Below are 20,628 nucleotides of genomic sequence, written 5' to 3' on the forward strand. Positions count from 1 at the left end.
GATAGAGACAATGAGGAGCAAATTTATCTCGCCAAGGTAAGGTTTATCTTGCAAGTCTGAAGCGGATATGACGAAATTGCCTATGTCACATGACAGTTGTACGACTACCCTCACGTACAAGTAAGCCCTCAAGATTCTGAAAACAACCAACTGCATTTCTTTTTTTACACTAGACAAGACAATAATGGGTATCTAGGGAATCTTCACTTACACAAAACCCTAGGAGATTTCCCTTTATAAATACCCAGCCACAACTGCCAAAAGGGGAGACAAGGAAGAAAAAGAGCTTTAACTGAAGCGTGAGCGAGCAACAGCAGTACTTCCCCACCGTTTTCCAATTGATCGTATTTGGTGTCCTCCATAGCCAAGCTATAGAAGAGAGGTGGTCAAGCCTCGAGAGAGGATGGCCGAGGGAAGGCGCTATGTTGATAAGAGTGTCATGACAGAGCCCCCGGTTTTGGGAGTCGTTATTTCTTTGTTCTTAAATTCTTTACATTGCTTGGGGTTGTATTAAAACGATGATACTTTGGTTGACTTTTTGATAACACCATGAACTGCTTTACTTGGTGTTAATCTTTGTTTTGCCTAAACAATTATTTTCTGCTTTATGAATGATGAATTTTGGTTTTACTCATGACTATTTTATTCTTTGTTTAAATATTTTTCCTTGATACTGTAAGAGCTTGGAGAGATTACATAGGGTATTGGTGAAACTCGTGTTGACAATGTAAGAGCATCAAGAGATTGCCAGTTATCTATATATTGATTCTTAGATTCGAGAGAATTAAGATAGATCTATGTGAACAATGCAATGGATATGGGATGGTAATGTTCTAACTTGTCTACCTTAGAGATAAGGAGAGAGTTTCAATCGACTAAAAGGGATAGACGCTAGAGTAGGATAGACAACGATTATAGTTCACGCTCAGAGGTATTGTTGCAACAACAGTCTTACAAACCAAGGGTTGTAGTTAACACTGAGTAGTATTTCCATAACAACTCTCTAAAAATACTCAGTAATCATGTCGGGCAGCTTAAGCAAGTCATAAAAATTTGTTCTAGAGTTAGAATAATTGTTTGTCATAACAAAATAATAGTATGAGTGCTCTGTGAAAAGTCTGAATATGTGAGGTTGTTTGAATATATTTGAATCAACTCTTGTATTTGATTTATTTTAGTTCGATATCTTTGCATATTTATTTTGCCTCAGCCAAACTTTTTTGCAATCATACTTTATAATATTTTCTTGCTTTATTACTAATAGTTTTCTAGTTTGACAAGACTGTAGGAATTAGCTTGTGACAACTAGTTCTAGTTGTGGTGAAGCCTAAAAAGAATCGACCAATCCCTGAGGATATGATAACTCACTTACCCTATATTACTTGATTCAATTGTGTATACTTGCACAGAATTGCTTGCCTTAGCATACACATTTACAAGCGATCAAATTTTTGGCACCTTTGTTGGGGATTGACAACTGACAAAATCTTTATTTTTCACCATAACAAGTTTTTCTTGTCACCTTTTATTTAATTAGTTAACTTATTTTCTTTTCTTTTTCTATTGAAGGATTTATCGTTGCATGGCCTTGAGATCTGCTGGTAAACCATTAGAGCCATTCGACTCTGAAATTGAATAGTCATTCAATCAAAGGTGACGTAACCAATGAACCAGAGTGTATATGAATCAACTACAATTTCAAGGCCACAATATGGGAGATCAGACAAATTCTGATGTAACGGCAAATAATTTTTAGAGAGAATGCAAGACCACAAGCAATACGAGATCACTTGAACCCAATTCTTGACGATCTAAATCCAGGCATTGTGGCACCTGAAATACAAGCAACCCATTTTGAGCTTAAACCAGTGATGTTCAACATACTAAACTCCATTGGTCAATTTGGTAGCTCACCTAATGAGGATGCTAGACAACATATCCGAGTCTTTCTTGAAGTATGCAATTCATTCCGACAATAAGGAGTGCATGAAGATGTGCTTAAACTCAAACTTTTCCCTTATTCCTTACGCGATAGAGCGAGAGCTTGGCTCAGTGGAGTTCCTTCAGGTTCAATGGAATCTTGGGCAGATTTATGCAAGAGTTTTCTACTTAGATAGAGTCCACCTAATATGAATACACAACTACACAATGATATCACAAGCTTTCTCCAAGGTGATGATGAAATGTACAAAGGTTATGATAGGTATAAAAGTCTACTTCGTAAATGTGTAAACCACGTATTTCATGACTGGATTCAAGTCATGATGTTTTACAATGGAGTTAATGCACCTACTCGGATGATTTTAGATGCCTCAGTAAATGGTACTTTAGTTGACAAATCACCTGAGGTAGCCTTTGATATCCTCGACAGGATAGCAAATAACGACTATCAATTCCCAACTACAAGGCTGAGAACCGATAGAAAAACATCTGGAGCATATGAAATTGAGGGTAAGGATTCAGTAGATGCTCAACTTTCTGCCATAACTAATATGTTAAAAAATTTGCAGTGTCCTAATGAGGTGAGAGAAGCCAAAGCAACCAGTAATGCATGCATATTTTGTCACGAAAATCATCATGAGAGTGAATATCCAGAAAACTATGAGTCTACCAATTTTGTGGGCAACTACAACCAAAACAACAATAACCCCTACTCAAATACATACAACCCAAGATGAAGACAACATCCGAATTTTTCATGGGGTAATCAAGGGACCAATAATAATCAGAAAGGAAATTATAATAGGCCACAACAGAGTAACTCAAAATACCCACATTTTCAGAATCAACATCATCAGATGCCATTGCAAAACACTAAAGGTACAACTTCTTCCTCTAACACCAACTCTAACTCCAATTCTAACTCATTGGAAGCTTCATTGTAGGAATTCATGGCCTCGACAAAAGATTTCATGACTTAAACAAAGACTCTAATTCACAGACACTCATCAACAATAAAAATTCAAGGAAATTTGTTGCAAAGTCAAGATACTCTTTTGCAAAGCCATAGTTTATCCCTGAGAGCATTGGAAACCAAGTGGGTCAAATCTCCACGGCATTACATTCTTGTCCATAAGGAAATCTCCCCAGTAATACTAAAATCACTAAACATCATAGAAGGGAGCAGTGCAGTGTACTTACACTACGGAGTGGAATACAGATTAATAAGAATGACAAGTTTGGGGAAAACAACTAGATAATTCTTGCCAAGGCATTACGTAACCAGAAGATCAAGCTGAAGATGTGGAACAAGATGAATTGTTCGAAGAGAAGGAAAAGGATAAAGGCTCTGAAAATCATCAACTAGATAATGGGAAATTTATGGCCAAGGCCAGAATTTCCTCAGCACCAACATCAGATGACATGAGACCCCCACCACCATTTCCTCAAAGATTGAAGAAACACAATAATGAAATCCAATTCAAGAATTTTGTTGATGTTCTGGATCAGTTGTATATCAACGCACCTTTACTTGAAAGTCATCGAGCGGATGCCTTCATATGCTAAGTTCCTAAAAGACATTGTCACAAAGAAGAGGAGGGTAGAAAATGTTGCCACGAAAACAGAAATATGCTCTGCACTAAGCAAACTCCCATCGAAACAAAAAGACCCTGGCAGTTTTATGATACCATGCTCAATTGGTAACAACTTTGTAGGGCGAGCTCTCATTGCTTAGGGTCGCGCATAAATTTGATACCAAAGTCCATATTTTTAAAACTAGAAAGATATAACGCTTGCGCAACCACAATTATCCTCCAGCTAGCTGATTGGTCTTATGTGCGTCCTGAGGGCAGAATAGAAGATGTCATTATGAAGGTGGACAAATTCGTATTTCCAGTTGATTTCCTCATATTGGATTGCGAAGCCGATGAAAACGCACCTATTATCTTTAGACGACCCTTTTTAGCCACTGGATGAATCTTAATAGATTGCGAGAAGGGAGAGTTCACGATGCGGGTAAGAGAGCAAAGTGTCACAATCAATGTGTTCAACTCCATGAGATATGTGGACGATTCAGAAGAATGGCAATGAATTAGAGACATTGTCTCAATGCAAGAAGAGGAAAAAACAACTCTTGGCAATGGTGATTTTTTAAAGATAAATGAATATAATACTTTGTGCTACGACTTGATGTCCATGACGTATAAACACGAAAATCATGGCCCAGCCAAAAAATTTTTAGATCACAATTCTGATAACTATGGCCTTGGCAACAGTTGTTTGACTAAAGCACTAAATGGGTTCCCTGCCAACAACACCAAAGCAGATTATGAAGGAGAATAAGAGGACCAATCTAGTTTCCTTCATACTAGATCAGGTATGAAATTCAAACCCTTAGATTTTAATGAAGTTATCCCCCAAAATCATCTCTATAGCATGCACCCAAATTGGAACTTAAAACTTTGTCATCACATTTGAAATATGCCTACCTAGGTAGGGATGAGACTTTACCAGTGATACTTTTTGCCAGTCTAACCTCCGAGAAGGAGAATAGTTTGTTAAATGTTTTGTCACAGCACAAAAAATCTCTCGGGTGGACCATGACAGGCTTGAAAGGAATCAACCCTACCATATGCATGGACAAGATCAACTTAGAAGACAATCATAGCACTTCAGTAGAACCACGAAGAAGACTAAACCCGATATGAAAAAGGTAGTCATGAAGAAAATCATAAAATGGCTAGATACGGGAGTGATTTATCTAATATCCCATAGCTCATAGGTCAGTCCGGTGTAATGCGTGCCAAAGAAAGATGGTGTGAACGTGGTCAAAAAAGAAAATGATGAGATTTTAACGACTAGAACAATCACGGGCTGGCAAATATGTATGGATTATAGGAAGCTCAATAAAGCCACAAAGAAATGCCACTTTTCCCTTCCTTTTATTGACCAAATGCTTGATAGGCTAGCAGGAAAAGCATTTTACTGCTTCCTTGGTGGATATTCAGGATATAATCAAATAGCAATAGCACCAGAGGATAAAAAGAAGACTACTTTCACATGCCCATATGGTACCTATGCATTCAGATGAATGCCATTTGGGATATGTAATGCTCCAGCAACCTTTCAAAGATGTATGATGGCCATTTTTTCAGATATGGTGGAATATTGCATGGAAATATTTATGGATGATTTCTCCGTCTCAGGCGATGATTTCAACCGATGTCTCGGTAACTTATCTAAAGTACTGAAACGATGTGAAGAAACTAACCTAGTACTAAATTGGGAGAAATGTCATTTTATGGCAACCGAGGGAATAGTGTTGGGTCACAAAATTTATTGTCAAGGCATTGAAGTTGATAGATCCATGGTGGAAGTAATTGCAAACCTCCCTCCACCCACCAACGTGAGAGGCCTACGTAGTTTCCTTGGACATACATACTTCTATAGGCAGTTCATAAAAGATTTTTCCTCAAATCTCAATACCTTTGTGTCTTTTGCTTCAACAAAATCAACCATTTATAATTAATGGTGATTGTTTAAATGCTTTTATAGATTTGAAGAAAAAACTTTCAGCAGCACAAATCGCTGTTCTACCAGACTGGAATGAACCTTTCGAGATCATGTGCGACGCTAGTGATTACGTAGTTGGGGCAGTGCTAGGGCAATGAAAAAGAAAACTATTTCATGTTATCTACTATGCTACTCGTACTCTTAACGATGCACAAGTAAACTATACCACCACTGAAAAAGAACATCTTGTAGTAGTATTTGCATTCGATAAGTTTAGGCCATATCTCATAGGAACTAAAGTCATTGTGCATACAGATAACTCTGCTATTAAATATTTGATCAATAAAAAAGATGCAAAGACTAGGCTAATCAGATAGATATTATTACCACAAGAGTTTGATTTAAAGGTCGATGATATAAAAAGTGCGGAAAACCAAGTAGCATATAATTTGTCTAGACTAGATAACAAAATTAATTGCCATGACATGAAGGATATTCAAGAGGATTTCCTTGATGAGAAAATATTATTTTTAACGGCTGTGTCATGGTATGTTGACATAGTCAACTTTCTTGTTAGTGGTATTGTACCTCCAGATTTATCCAGCTAAGGTTGAAAAAGTTTAGACATGATATGCGACATTATTATTGGGACGAACCGTTCCTATTCAAGCAATGTGGAGACCAAATAATTAGAAGATGTGTCCCAGAAGAAGAGCACAAAGAAATTCTACTTCAATGTCACTCATCACCATATGGAGGACATTTTGGTAGGATGAGAACAGCGGTGAAGGTTATTCAATCCAGTTTCTATTGGCCAACCTTGTTCAAAGATGCGCACGAATTATACAAGTCATGTGATAGATTCCAACGAACAGGGAACATATCAAAGAGACATGAGATGTCATGGCAAAATATTCTGGAGGATGAACTCTTTGACATCTGGGGATAGATTTCATGAAAACATTTCCCTCATCTTTTGGTGATCTATACATTCTCTTGGCAGTAGATTATGTGTCCAAATGGGTGTAATTCATCGCAACACCTAAAAATGATTCCAAGACCGTGCTAAAATTCTTGCACAAAAACATATTCACACATTTTGGAACACCGCGAGCTATCATCAGTGATGAAGGAACACACTTTGACAATAAATTAATTGCCAAGGCGTTGAAAAGATACGGAGTGCGACATCGGATAGCTATGGCATATCACCCCCAGACTAATGGACAAGTGAAGTATGTAATCGGGAAATCAAACAGATCCTTGAGAAAGTGGTCAACCAAAGTCGAAAGGACTGGTCGCCAAAGCTAGATGAAGCACTGTGGGCCTATCGTACGACATTTAAGACACCGCTAGGAATGTCCCCATTCAAACCCGTCTACGGTAAGGAATGTCATTTGCCTGTGGAACTCGAACATAAAGCTTATTGGGCCAGCAAGAAATTGAACATGGCTGCTCAGTTTGTTGGAGAAAGAAGACTCTTGGAACTAACGAAACAGATGAATTTAGAGCTCACGCTTACGAAAATGCCCGTCTATACAAAAAAAAAACAAACAAAAAGATGGCATGATAGAAAAATTTTGCCTAGGCAATTTTATTCTGGACAACAAGTGCTGCTCTATAATTCACGACTCAAATTATTTCCAGGCAAGCTAAAATCAAGATGGCCAGGACCGTTTATCGTACATCAAGTCCATAACAACGGAGTAATAGAAATCAAGAATCGAGATGATGGATCCATTTTCAAGGTGAATGGGCAGAGACTAAAGGAATACAAAGGAGCACCAATCATGCGCGACAAATCGACATCAACAACACACGATGCCCAAAAGTTTGCCATACTTACCTGAACAATATTTGTTACCTAGGCAACGAAAATCTAAATTTTGTACATAAATAAATTAAGTTATTTTATGCACTAGTTATCTGTTTTACTTTATTTTTGTTCTTTTTATTTATTGTAGGCATGCAATGTACGCGTGGCAGCATGGGGTGAGAACTTACGTATGAAAAAAAAAGAGAAACCCTAAAGTAAAGAAGGTTTTGGCGACAGTTGTAAAAAGGGAAAGTATATTTCCCCCACTTTATGTCAAATAAAATATTGAGCCATTAATGCCATATATTTTCCCCTCTCGTTTTGACCAAATTGCCCCGAAGAAACCACCCATTAACTTTTCAGAAAAATCAACTTACATTCCATCTTCCTCATCATGCAAACCATTTTCTCTCCTCTAAATTTTCCCCCCAAAATTTCCCCTATCGCTGCGGTGAAAAGCACGGTACCAACAAGTATCATGGTCAGATCAAAGAAAAATCCAAGCCCAACAGCAGATTTTGAGCGGTTCCAGACGGCTAAAGTCGAGGCACGACTCAAGAACCTCCAAAAACGGCAAGTATACTTGGAGGATAGTTTAGCTTTTCCATCAGAAAACAAAGAACCATTTAAACTAGAAGTGATAGATGTGGTTAGAAAACACAAATGGGAGAAATTTTCTAGACATCCTAAAGCTGTAACGCCAGGAATGGTTTAGGAATTTTACGCCTATCTTGAAAAACCATCCCACCACACCGTTTATGTGAGAGGGAAACTCATTCAGTTTTCCCCTTCAGCACTCAACCGATATTTCAAGTTGGGAATAGTGGAGGATCAACACTAGAAGTTTGTGGCTGAGGTGGACCAAGAAAATTACAGTGGAGTACTTGAAGACATCTGTTTTGTTTGGGCTAAATTCGAGGGAAAGCAACAACAAGGAAATGAGTAGATCACCGAGCCCTTAAACCGGTGGTGAAGTTGTGGAATCACTTTCTCAAGGGCAAGCTAATGCAAACCTCCCATAGCACGACCGTTCTAGTGAAATGATTGATTTTGTTATACTTGATAATCTATAGGTGAGCGATTAATGTTGGAGAACTTATATTCGAGTAAATCCACGAATGCGTAAAATGAAATCGAGGTAATCTCTTATTTCCTAACTTGATAACTGCTCTGTGAAGGAAAAATAAGGTATCTGAAGAACCATTCGAGGACTTCATCAAGTCCAAGGAGGGAATGAGCTTTGATGACAAAGCCCCGCATGAAGGTCTGCAGAGAGGAACAAAATCTGTTTCCGCAGCCAGAATGGCAGTAGCGGTTACTTACACGCGAGAAACTCGTGAGAAGATCGAGCATTTTGAAAATCACATGGAGATCTTCTTTGGCTATGTCAAGGCAGGGGATGCACAACTTAACACCTTTTTTTAAGGAGCTGCTCCCAATCACCAACGAAGACCTGTCGCCCTTCCCTGATGTTATCCTGAAACACACTGTTGGTGGCAGTACATTCAATGCCTCGACACAGAATGTTCCCCCAGAGTACTCATAGATGTTCCTCCACTGGCCACTTATGTCTCGCCCATACCAGAGGAAGGCCATGGAAACACAGATGAATTCCTCAGCTCCTCCTCATTCTCTACTTCCGAAAGCACTCAGGAGATTCCACCTGAATTTTTTACTGATGAAGACTTCACTCCAGCCCCAACTCAACCGAAGGAAGCATCAGAACAATCTCCCGTTTATCAAGAAACGCCAGTTCCTGAAACAGCTCAAAGCCAGACTCCAGTTCCTACATAACCACTTACGCTGAAGACCAACAAACACCAGAATAAACCCCGAGCACCAAGTGATGCATCAAGCGAACAACAGGCCATGTCCTTCAGCCATATCCCTCGACGATTACAGCAGTAGATACGGGATCAAAGAGTTCTCCTCCTCCAAAATAACACAGAACGAGTGCGTCCAGTCAGGCAACACAACCACAGTAAGATCGTATTTTAATTTTTTTTCTTTTTATATTTGCATTTGCAATTAGATACATGTAGTTTAATTTTTCGTGCATTGAAGACAATGCATCCCTCAAGTTTAGGGGAGGTATTGTAGCACACTTTGTTAAAAAGCAATTGATGATATTTGGTTAAAAAATTTTGTTATCATGATATGAGCATGTTAAGTCTATTGTTTGGAATGGATTAGTGATGCCCGATGATGAATGCATAATTTAATTACCTAGGTCAGAGTTATCTTTAAGACTTTCAAAAGAAGAGAACCAACCTTAGGCCTGATTCTTTAGAAAATTATAAACTCGATTATAGCTTGTCTCTGCTTAAGGTAATCAGTAAAAGTTTTAGGAAAGAACTCTTTGCTTACGAATACATCGAAAACATTTTAAGGTTAATGTCGAACTCCCTAGTATTTAAAACTTGAAGAATAAAAGGGACACTCATCTATGTAATGACATAACTAGAAAACTCCATAAAAACTAAGAGTTGCTTATGGATATGAGTGAATAAAAGTAGTCATAGGATGACTCTACATGACTAGCTTAGGGGTGGAAGGCATGCCCCTTTCACCTAGAATGTGGGAGGGTATGTGTGATGAGCTGACTAAAAAAAACAGTTGATGAATAACTAGGAGTGAAAACCGAGTCTGACAAATAATTTGACGCCTTGACAAAATAGAAGCAGTTATTGGAAGTTTTCTAATTACTTTAATGCATAAACTGATTACAATAACGCACACACGATAGCAAGGAATCTTGACTAGGGAAGGTACTTGACTGATATGACAGTCGAACATGTCGAGGCCAAATTTTTGTTGAGGGCTGAAATTTCAAACCACATGATTTTCTTAATACTGTTTTGCCACAAAAATCTTAATTTTTTCTCTAGCTACTGTCCATTGCTTGAAGACAAGCAATAACTTAAGTTTAGGGGTGTGATAACTCCATAAAAGTATTATATTTCTAGTCTTTTTACTGAAGTTATTACTTGTATAAACAAAGTATGCACAACATATTAGTTGCATTTAAGTTATATTTGTTTGTGGTGGATAAGTGTTGTTTAGGCAACATTTATTTGGTTTGACTGATGTAGCCGATGAGAAAGGGTTTGTGTGGGTTGTGTATGTGCAGGAAATTTACTAAGGAAGAACATTTCAGTCGCGACAAAGTATTTCGCAAGGGCTAATGGAATAGATAAGATAGAGACAGTGAGAAGCAAATTTATCTCACCAAGGCAAGGTTTATCTTGCAAGTCTGAAGCGGATATGACGAAATTGCCTATGTCACATGCCAGTTGTACGACTACCCTCACGTGCAAGCAAGCCCTCAAGATTCTAACAACAACCAGCCGCGTTTCCTTTTTTAGACTGGACAAGACAATAACGGTTATCTTGGGAATCTTCAATTATATGAAACCATAGAAGATTTCCCTTTATAACTACCCAGCCACAGCCACCAAAAGGGGAGGCAAGGAAGAAAAAGAGCTTTAACTGAAGCGTGAGCGAGCAACTGCAGTGCTTACCCACAGTTTTCCAACCGATCGTCCTTGGTGTCCTCCATAGCCAGTCTATAACAGAGCGGCGGTCAAGCCTCGATAGAGGCTGGCTTCCAGGGCAGGCACGGTGTTGATCAGAGATATCATGACAGAGCCCCCAGTGTTGGGAATCGTTATTCCTTTGTTCTTAAATTCTTTACTTTTCTTAGGGTTGTATTAAAACAATGATACTTTGGTCAACTTTTTGATAACACATGAACTACTTTACTTGGTGTTAATCTTTGTTTTTCCTAAACATTTATTTTCTGCTTTATGAATGATGAATTATGATTTTGCTCATGACTGTTTTGTTCATTGTTTAAATGTTTTTCCTGGACACTGTAAGAGCTTCGACAGATTGCCTGGGGTCTTGGTGAAACATGTCTTGACAATGTAAGAGCGTCGAGAGATTGTTGGTTGTCTAGATATTGATTCTTATATTCGAGAGAATTAATATAGATCTACGTGAACAATAGAATGAATCCAGGATGGTGATGTTCTAACTTGTATACCTTAGAGATAAGGAGAGGGTTTTAATCGAATAAAAGGGATAGACGCTAGAGTAGGATAAACAATGATTGTAGTTCACGCGGAGAGGTATTGTTGCAAAACAGTCTGACAAACCAAGGGTTGTAGTTAATGTTGAGTAGTATTGCCATAACAACCGTCTAAGAATACTCAGTAATCCTGTCGGGTAGCTTAAGCAAGTCATAACAATTCGTTCTGGACTTAGAATAATTATTTTCATAACAAAAGATTAGCATGTGCTCTGTGAAAAGTCTGAATATGTGAGGTTTTTTGAATATATTTGAATCAATGCTTGTCTTTTCTTTATTTTAATTTGATAGCTTTGCATATATATTTTGCCTCGACCAAACTTTACTGCAATCATACCTTATAATATTTTCTTGCTTTATTACTAATAGTTTTCTAGTTTGACAATACTGTAGGAATTAGCTTGTGACAACTAGTTCTGGTTGTGGTGAAGCCTAAAAAGAATCGACCAATCCCTGAGGAGATGATAACTTACTTACCTTATATTACTTGATTCAATTGTGTATACTTGCACAGAATTGCTTGCCTTAGCATATACATTTACAAGTGATCAATAACACTACATGAGTGTTAAAGAGTTGTTAATACAATTCTTTGTACGTCATGGGATTAGGATTGAAATGCTAATTCTCTCTTTCTTTTCTAGTTTCCCTCGGATTTTTTCTAGAAGTACCTGAAGGTACGTCTGTAGTTGTTTTTGAGTTAGAGATTATAACACCTTTATTGGCATTGTAGGTGTTGATGTTGTTAATCTCTCCATCCCTCTTCTTCATAAGAGATTTCTTGCTTGACTCTCCTCCTTCAATCTTGCCTTGTTTTATGGCAATTTTTATCATATCCCCAGCCATAACTAAGTCAGAAAAATTTCCAGATATGATGGCAACCAAGTGCCCGAAGTAAGGAACCTTCAGGGTTTGTATAAAGAACTTATTGGTTTTATTCTCATCCAAGGGTGGATGAACTTGCACAGCTAAATCCCTCATTCTTTGTGCATATTGTCTGAAACTTTCATTACGCTTCTTCTCCATGCTTTACAGCATAACTTGATCTGGTCTCGTATCATTTATCTGCTTTTATTATTCCAAGAAAGACTTGGTTAGATCTTTCCAGGTCTTGATATGAGATCGGTTAAGCTGGTTGTACCACCGGATAACTGAACCAGACAGACTCTCCTAGAAGCAATGAATCAGGAGTTGATCATTTCATACATATCCTATCATCTTCCTACAGAAAATGGTAATGTGAGCTAAAGGGAAACTGTTCCCATCAAACTCCAGGAATTTGAATTTTGGTGGAAGCACCAAATCCGAGACTAAGCTCAGCTCTAAGGCATCGACTCCATAATAATCATGGTCACCCTTAACCACCTTCATTTGGTCTTCCAACATCTTGATTTTTTCTTCTATCTTCTTTTCCTTGTCTTCTTCATCAAAATTCGGTATATCGTAATCATCCGGATTATTCTCAAGGTTAGATACAGAAGTTTGTACCTTTACAGTAGAAGAGGCCTTCTTTTTTGCAGTGGATGAGTACCCTTGAAGTCCTGGTAAAATTCTAGGTGAGATAACCACCTACGGGGTAGGTGCTATAGCTACCCCATCAGACGAACCTACCCCAGGCATACTTGCTTAATTTAAGCCAGATAACTTTGCAACAATTTGATCGACCAAAGACTCATGGTTCTTAGTGATTATTTTCAGAGTACTTTGATTATTCTGGCTTACATTTTCTTCTAACTCCCTTTGCAACCTCAACATATTCTATTCGAGTTGAGCAATTTTTTCTTCCATTTTTCTTTTCTTTGTGCACATGTTATGAGGATGATGTATGTCCAAAGCTTATGGAGGTAAACCCGATGTTTGTTCCCTCTTCTGATAAGACATTTTTTGTTAGTTAATGTGAAAGTAAAAACATGGAAAATAAAAATAAAATGCAAGGCATGAAAAATAATGTATGATGCATGAGAATTAGAGGCATTGATCTAGAAACGTATCTGTTATTATAAATAATCTTTATTGAGAAAAAAGTGTTTTATTTTTTAAGAGATAAAAACATCTTAAAGGTACATTCTGACTAATTTCTCTAAACCTCGAACAGCTTCTAACTAGTTAACAAGTCTTCTTCCTTCATCTATCACTGGTTGAATACCCTGTCAGACCACTCCAGCTTCTGTTGCTAAACCGTACAAGTCACGAGCTGGCTTCTGTACTTGTTCCAAGAAATCTCGGATGACTACATCTCTAGCTTTCACCCTTTACTAGGCATGTTCCCAATGAAAATGACACTAAAATCCTCCATCAAAGGGAACTATCTGAGGCTTCCTTGCTTGTTTCGTGAATCCGTCCATAATGGCCTCCAACTCAACTATGGTTTTTCCATCCCGTTCTTGTTGTTTCTGAAGAGATTTGTCTAAATCTGTTACCTAGATCCTCAAATGCTAGTTCTGGTGCTGGCTGTCTAACAAATGTCTCTGGGAAGTCTTTAGCAATTCTTTTAAGGCCTCTCTTTCATCTTTCCCTTCGAACTTCCTTTTCAAGCTGCTAGCTTCACTTTTCCAATACTCAAAAGACATTTTTAGATTTGAATTGCTCTGGACTAGTTCTTGATATCCTTTTCTCAAATATTCGAGCTCAAAATAGATTTTCTTTTGTTCCCACTCTAACTTGTCTTCTTGATCATTCTGTGTATCGACATTTAACTTATACTGGAATCTTTCGACTTTGAGTTCCCTTTGTCTTTGTTTTAGCTCTTTCTTTTCAGCTTCAAACTCTTTCTTTGCTATCTCCAGCTCAGAGGGAATAGGCTTAAGATGTTCTTCCATGGTTTGAGTGTCTTCATGATGTGGCATGGGGATGGTGTCATTTTTGCTTAACCTCCACCATTCCAAATAGTCTGGAGTAAGCATATCTTTAGCGGCTACGACATCCATACGGAACATTTTCTTCCATGACTCAACTACTTCTTTGAACTTTTTCTTGTAATTGTCCCCATGGTACGCAAATTTTGATCCAAATATTCCTTGTATATTGGGACAAATTGGCGAACCCCATACTGCCGAAGTGCCAAAAGTGGAGAATATCCAACTCCACCCCATAACCCAATTAATGTTATGGTTTCTGATTCTCCACATCGGAAAAGAATATCACTGTGGGTTAACCAATGAGCTCTCCTGATAATATCCCTATCCTGAAGGGGTGCGAATACTTTCATCCACTTTTCCTTCAGAACGCCTTCTTGCTATTTCAGGGTAAGAAATTCCCCCAAAGCAGAATAAGTGGAGTCGAATCGACGATAAGAAATCACGTTAGTCTTCCATAAGTGACTATAGATCCAAACTTGGAGAAGCTGCGCAAACCCTATAAATCTTCTACTGCCAGTCTTTCTGTAATGGTTCTGAGAGCGAAAAGTTTCAGCTAAAATTGTCGGTGTTGATTTACTCATTTCAAGATTTGTTCAAACAGTTCTACCATAGCCACCTCAATGTATCTCAAAGTCTTCGGGAAGAAAACCAAACCATAAAGGCCTAGCGCGAAAAGGTCTATTGCATTCCATTCATCGGGGTAATTTTTCATTAGTTACTTGATATGGGTCCAAGAAATTCGTTCCCTGTTACCTTTATGTTGAATCCAGTCAGTTACCCATTTCTCATCTACCCCCGCAACTTTTGCCAGCCCGTTCTTGAAAGGATGACTTTTGATGTGCATGATGTAAACTCGATCCACTATGTTTTTTTCGCAATGCAACAAAGTGGTATATTCTTCGATTGTGAGTACCATGTCTTCTTGGTTAACTGTGAAACAACTATACCCCAGATTCCAGAATTGTACTAGGGCTCAAATTAGGGTCTCATTTGTCTTGACATAGAGTAGAAGTGCATTATCACCATACCGTTGGCAGTACCTCCGCTTCTGTTCATTTTTCCAACTATCCCAAATGCTCTGTAGTTCTTGAACATCATTTTGCTTTAGGCTGACAGAAGCATATCCAACCAGATTTGACACATAGTTTTCTTGCAGACTGTCTCCCTTTTCTCTCGGAGTCTTTTCGGACCATATTCAGACCTCGACGTTTTTCACCTCTTGTATTACAACCCCTTTGTCCATTAGTGCATATTATTTATGTGTAACGAACACTTTTTGTGGATCAATCACCTCTTTTTATGATGCAAATGATAAAAAAATGAAAGAAAAATCAATTAGTACAATAAAAATAATATAATAATAAAAGTAAAAAATGATCACATAAATTGCATACTTTGAACATGAAGTAAAATATCCTAGGTTTTGAAATGGAGTTTCGGGGTGGGCTCTAATTCCTTGTAGTCTCTCAGTTTAAGTTCTAAAGAAGGTACTCGAGTTCTGCTTACTGGTGGCCCTTGGGCTTGCTAGATCCTCAGTCCTAAGCCCATTACAAGCCTATGTAGACCAAGTTAAACTCGAGAGGATACATTCCCTTATGTCTATACGGAGAGTAAATTCACATGAAGACATAAGATATATGAATCTTCAAGGTTACTTGCTATGCCTATATGGAGAATAAATTCTCACGAAGGCGTCACTTTCAACTCCACTTAAGAAAAGGTTTGGAGCTATAGTATAGAGCCTGAGATGAAAATGTTTAATAAGCTGAAACCATTAAAAATATTAGTACAACTATTTATTTGAAAAATACTCAAAGGTAAGTAATAAGGATCGAAAAATTAAATTAAAATTTAAACTTACAATTTTCATTTAAGAAGACAACAAAAAATTAGCCTTAGTCTGACTTACTTACATATCCCCAGTAGAGTCGCCAAGCTGTCGTAACCGTCTTTCGGGTGGGCCCAGAAATGGCCTTCGACTTAAATAAAACAAGTTAGAGCCGCCACCGATCAATTTTAAAAACAATATTTAGGTTGATCGTACACCATCTTACCTGATATGCATTTTAGCTGAAATATATCGGGCTCGGGAGTCAGTTACAGTCAAGGAATGATTAGTTACCTTGTACTGTCCTTTCGGGACTAATTTAATTTCCAGTTTTCTTAATTATGAAAATTGAAAGTTAAGTAAAAACCAAAAGATTCGATCCAAATTACTTACCTCCGATTGATTATAAAGTACCCCTAAGAGGCCAAAAAGATGTTAAATTTGCAAAATAAAATATTGAATTGACCAAAAGAAAAAAACGTGAGTTAAATTATAATACTTTGAATCAAATAAAGAGAAAAGAAATATACAAGTACATTATGAGAAATAAAAAATAATAATATAACTAAAATTCTAAAATAAATAGGATTAATTCATGCTATGTAAAAAAATAAACTACGCATATTAAAAACATGAAGTGATGAAGAAGAAGAAAATGTAAAGAAAATGTTAATTAAAAATACCAAATGCAAGATCAAGTACAAACAAAAACAAAAATCGGTTAAATTAAAATAAAATAAGAATAAAATAAATAAATAAATAAATAAAGAATTTCATATCCATAACTAAAAAAATATAATGATCTTAAATATATAATTAAACAAAAAACATGAATTAAATAAATGACGGACCAAATTAAAAAGAAATAAAGTGGATGGTGAATTTAAAAGAAAAATGAAATTAAAATTAAATAAAAAGCATGAAAAGGATTTTAAAAATAATAGAGGGACTAGAGCTACAATTAGACCCAACGCACGTGAAAACATACGAATCCTAGGGGATCCGGTCGGGTTTTCGGGTCGGCTATAAAGCCCACAATTCAATAAATAACTTTCATTTTTCTTTTCCCCCCTCAAAACATATCAAAGCCACTCCCTTAAAATTCTCTAGAGTGTTCTTTGTGGCACGAAGAACACTTAACCAAAAACCCATATTTCAGCCGGCACTACCTCGCCGACAGCCGTTCATCGGCCCGGTGGAAAAAAAATCTTTTTCTCATCTTTCGAAAGCTTTTTCCCTCCTCTCTTCAAAAATGCACTTTGTTTTCACAAAAAAGCCTCAGAGAGGGCTAGATCTGAGAAAGATCTTTCGAAAAACCCTCCTATTCGATCCTCGACTTCTTTTTTTTTTTGAATAAAAAATAAAACAAAATAAACCCCAAACAAAACCACATGCAAGTAAGCCGAGTAAGGTAAAGGAAACACCTCTTTTATTTGAGTTTTTCTTTCAAAAGTTACAAGCGATCTCTTGCTTTTCTAACCTATTTTTTCATTGATTTTTTTAGGGATTTATAGCATTGAGAGTCCTTTATTTTTCGTTCGGTTTAGAGTCCTAGTTAGACTTGAGTACTTTAAGATTTTGGGTTGTTGGCTTGATTATTCCGAAACTAGTTTCCCACTAGGGGATAATCTCTTCAGATCCGATAGAAAGATCGGGGGTTGTGGAGTTGAATCTCTTCTTGCTAGGTGGTCGTACAGATTAGGGTTGTTAAAAACCCATATCATTGATATGTGTTTTGGGCCATTAGATTGGCTGTAGATCCAATGGCTCCGGATCGGCTGCGACGTGGTAATATTATTAGGGTTTCAAAAACCCTAACTGTTATGCAATCTAGGTTGTTCGATCGATGCTTGATCCTACGGCTGGGAACGTGCGGCACTTTTACTTAAATTAGAAACCCTAGTTTGCTGGGTCAGATAAACTTGGGCCTCTGTCTGCTGGACTCTCAGCCGGGTTGATTTGCTGGGTCAGGCCTGCCACCCGGTTGGGCTCCTTCATGCCCTTATTATGTACTTGAACTTGGACTTTGGACTCCCTATTGGACCAAATAACAAAAAAAGAAAGAAAATAAATAAAAAAAGAAAAATTAATATAATAAACCATTTTAATATAATAAATAATTATATAATATTATATTATAGGCATAATGCAAACAAATACCCCTAATGTTTGTCACTATATGCATTTGTGCCCAAATCGTTATTTTGGAGTAGTTGTACCTACAACATTTAAATATGATTCAAAAGTCACCCCCATTGGATGGAAACCGTCAGTCAACTGACGGTCAACAGCTCTAGCTGACTAAGCAAGCACAGGTGGACAGCGATGATGACGTGGCGTATCCACGTCACTAATATATGATGACGTGGAATTGACACGTCAACATTTATTTTGTTTAAAAATTTAATTTCAATTAGAATTTTGCACCAATAAGAGAGTGACACATGTCACTCTCCCATTGGCGTGTATTGGCAAGAACGAATAAAAGACTCTTATTTGCGTGGAATAGGACTAGAACTTGGGGCAAAGGCATGAAATGTGATGGCCTTTGCCACCAGGTCAAACATGCTACTTTGTTATTTTATGTAACAAAATCTTATTTAACCCATAATAAATGTTCAGTTTAATTAAACAAAAATAAAACATGTGTTTCAAATATGTTATAGGCATCTTCAAACCGATTTTCCCCCTAAAGTCAAGTTGTACTCTTGTTCCTCGTTAGAAGAATATCAATTTGTCTAGATCATCCCTGTCCATCAAGAACATCAACATCCTCCTTAATATGGTATGCATTTCCCTTGAAACGCTGAAGAAATAAACAAATATGGCTCTAGAAAGCCAAATCCTAGGATTGTGTAGCACGGTTTCATCGCTGAATATATTTCTAGCGGAGAACACGAACCAGATCAGTAAAAACCTGAGGATGATGCCGATTTGAGTTTTTGAAATGATGGGAGGACGATGGATGGGACTCAAGGTGAGTTTAGTTTTAGACTCGATGAAATCGATGAGTGATTCAGTGAATCGAGTGAAACCAGCCTACTGTATTCGTTTCGAGTCGTCTTTCAGTGATTTGGCGGTGGGGCCGATGAGATGGAGGTTGGAAAGGGAATTGACGCCGAGGAGGTTGAAAGAAGATTTGGATTCGCGGAACTCGATGTCGTAGAAGAAGAGCTTGGGGCTGGCCGAGTTGTGGTTGGCGATGACGGTAGAGGCGACGATGGCGAACTCTTGGCTGAGATCGCGGAGGCTGAGGTCAGATTTATCGCGGATTTAAATGGCGTCAAAGAAGATGAGCAGAGAGTAAGGGCCTGGGGTTTCCGACGACGTTAAAAATTTGAAGACAGATTGATCGTCCAAATAGATGACCCTTGATTTCGATTAGGATTGAAAGGCGAGGAGGTAGTCGATCAGGCGTGATTGTGATTCAACTTTTGAAATTACAAGAGAGAGTGAAACGCTGATGAATGATGATAGTATGAAGATATTTTCCATCAATCTGTTGTAGCATCAAAAGCGTGTTCACTTTCATGCATTCACTTCGTCATTTTTGCTTACTTATAGGGTATAGGTAACAGGTATAGAGCCCTAGCTCTTGCAGTTTAGTTTTGAAAAAGTCCTAATATTAATTTCGATGTCTTGTGTATTTAATCAATTTCTTTTATATATTTAGTTCACAATTTTGTTAATTTAATTGAAAAATATTTAATTTAAACCAAATAATTTGATTACTTACTTCCATTGAAAATCTTTTGTTTGTTATTTTAAAAATTTCTTGTATAAAATAGCTTTAAATTATGAGTTTGGTTCTAAATTGATGTTGGTTTAAATCATGGATGATAATATGACTGGATGAAATAAAACATGATTTTAACTTTATTTGGTTCTATTATCACAAAAATTAATTTGATTCGAATTAAAAAAATACTTGATATTAAAATCTTATGGAAAATATCACTATAGGTCGATCTTTAAATTTTATTTTATTAATATACTTTTATTAAAATAAAAATGCTTTTAATTTAAAAGTATTATAATTCTAGTACTAATTTTTAAGAGTTGAATAAGATTTCGTTACACAAAATAACTATGTATTATGCTTGGCCTGGTGGCAAGGGTCATCCCATTTCATGCCCTTGCCCCAGGTTCAAGTCCTCTTCCATGCACATAGTAACATTTTATTCGTTCTTGCCAATACGCGCCAATGGGAGAGTGACATGTGTCACTCTCTTATTGGTGCAAAATTCTAATTGAAATTAAATTTATTAACAAAAAAATTGTTGACGTGTCAATTCCACATCAGTATATATTAGTGACGTGGACACGCCATGTCATCATCATTGTACACCTATGCTTGCTTCGTCAGCTAGAGCTGTTGATCGTCAGTTGACTGACGGTTTCCACCAATAGGGGTGACTTTTGTATCAGATTTAAACGTTGTGGGTACAACTGCTCCAAAAAAATGATTTGGGCACAAATGCATATAGTGTCAAACGTTAGGGGTATTTGTTTGCATTATGCCTATATTATAATATAATATATGTACAATATAATATATAATATATAATATACATATAAATAT

At 37.2% G+C, this 20,628-nt stretch overlaps 1 pseudogene; it reads right to left on the minus strand.

The window, feature by feature from the left end:
* Positions 1-13,795: 13,795 nt before the first annotated feature.
* LOC120187735 lies at positions 13,796-19,541 on the minus strand (annotated as a pseudogene).
* Positions 19,542-20,628: the final 1,087 nt, after the last annotated feature.

Source organism: Hibiscus syriacus, unplaced genomic scaffold, assembly GCF_006381635.1.
Source record: "Hibiscus syriacus cultivar Baekdansim isolate YM2019G1 unplaced genomic scaffold, ASM638163v2 tig00113725_pilon, whole genome shotgun sequence".
NCBI classification, from domain to species: Eukaryota; Viridiplantae; Streptophyta; class Magnoliopsida; order Malvales; family Malvaceae; genus Hibiscus; species Hibiscus syriacus.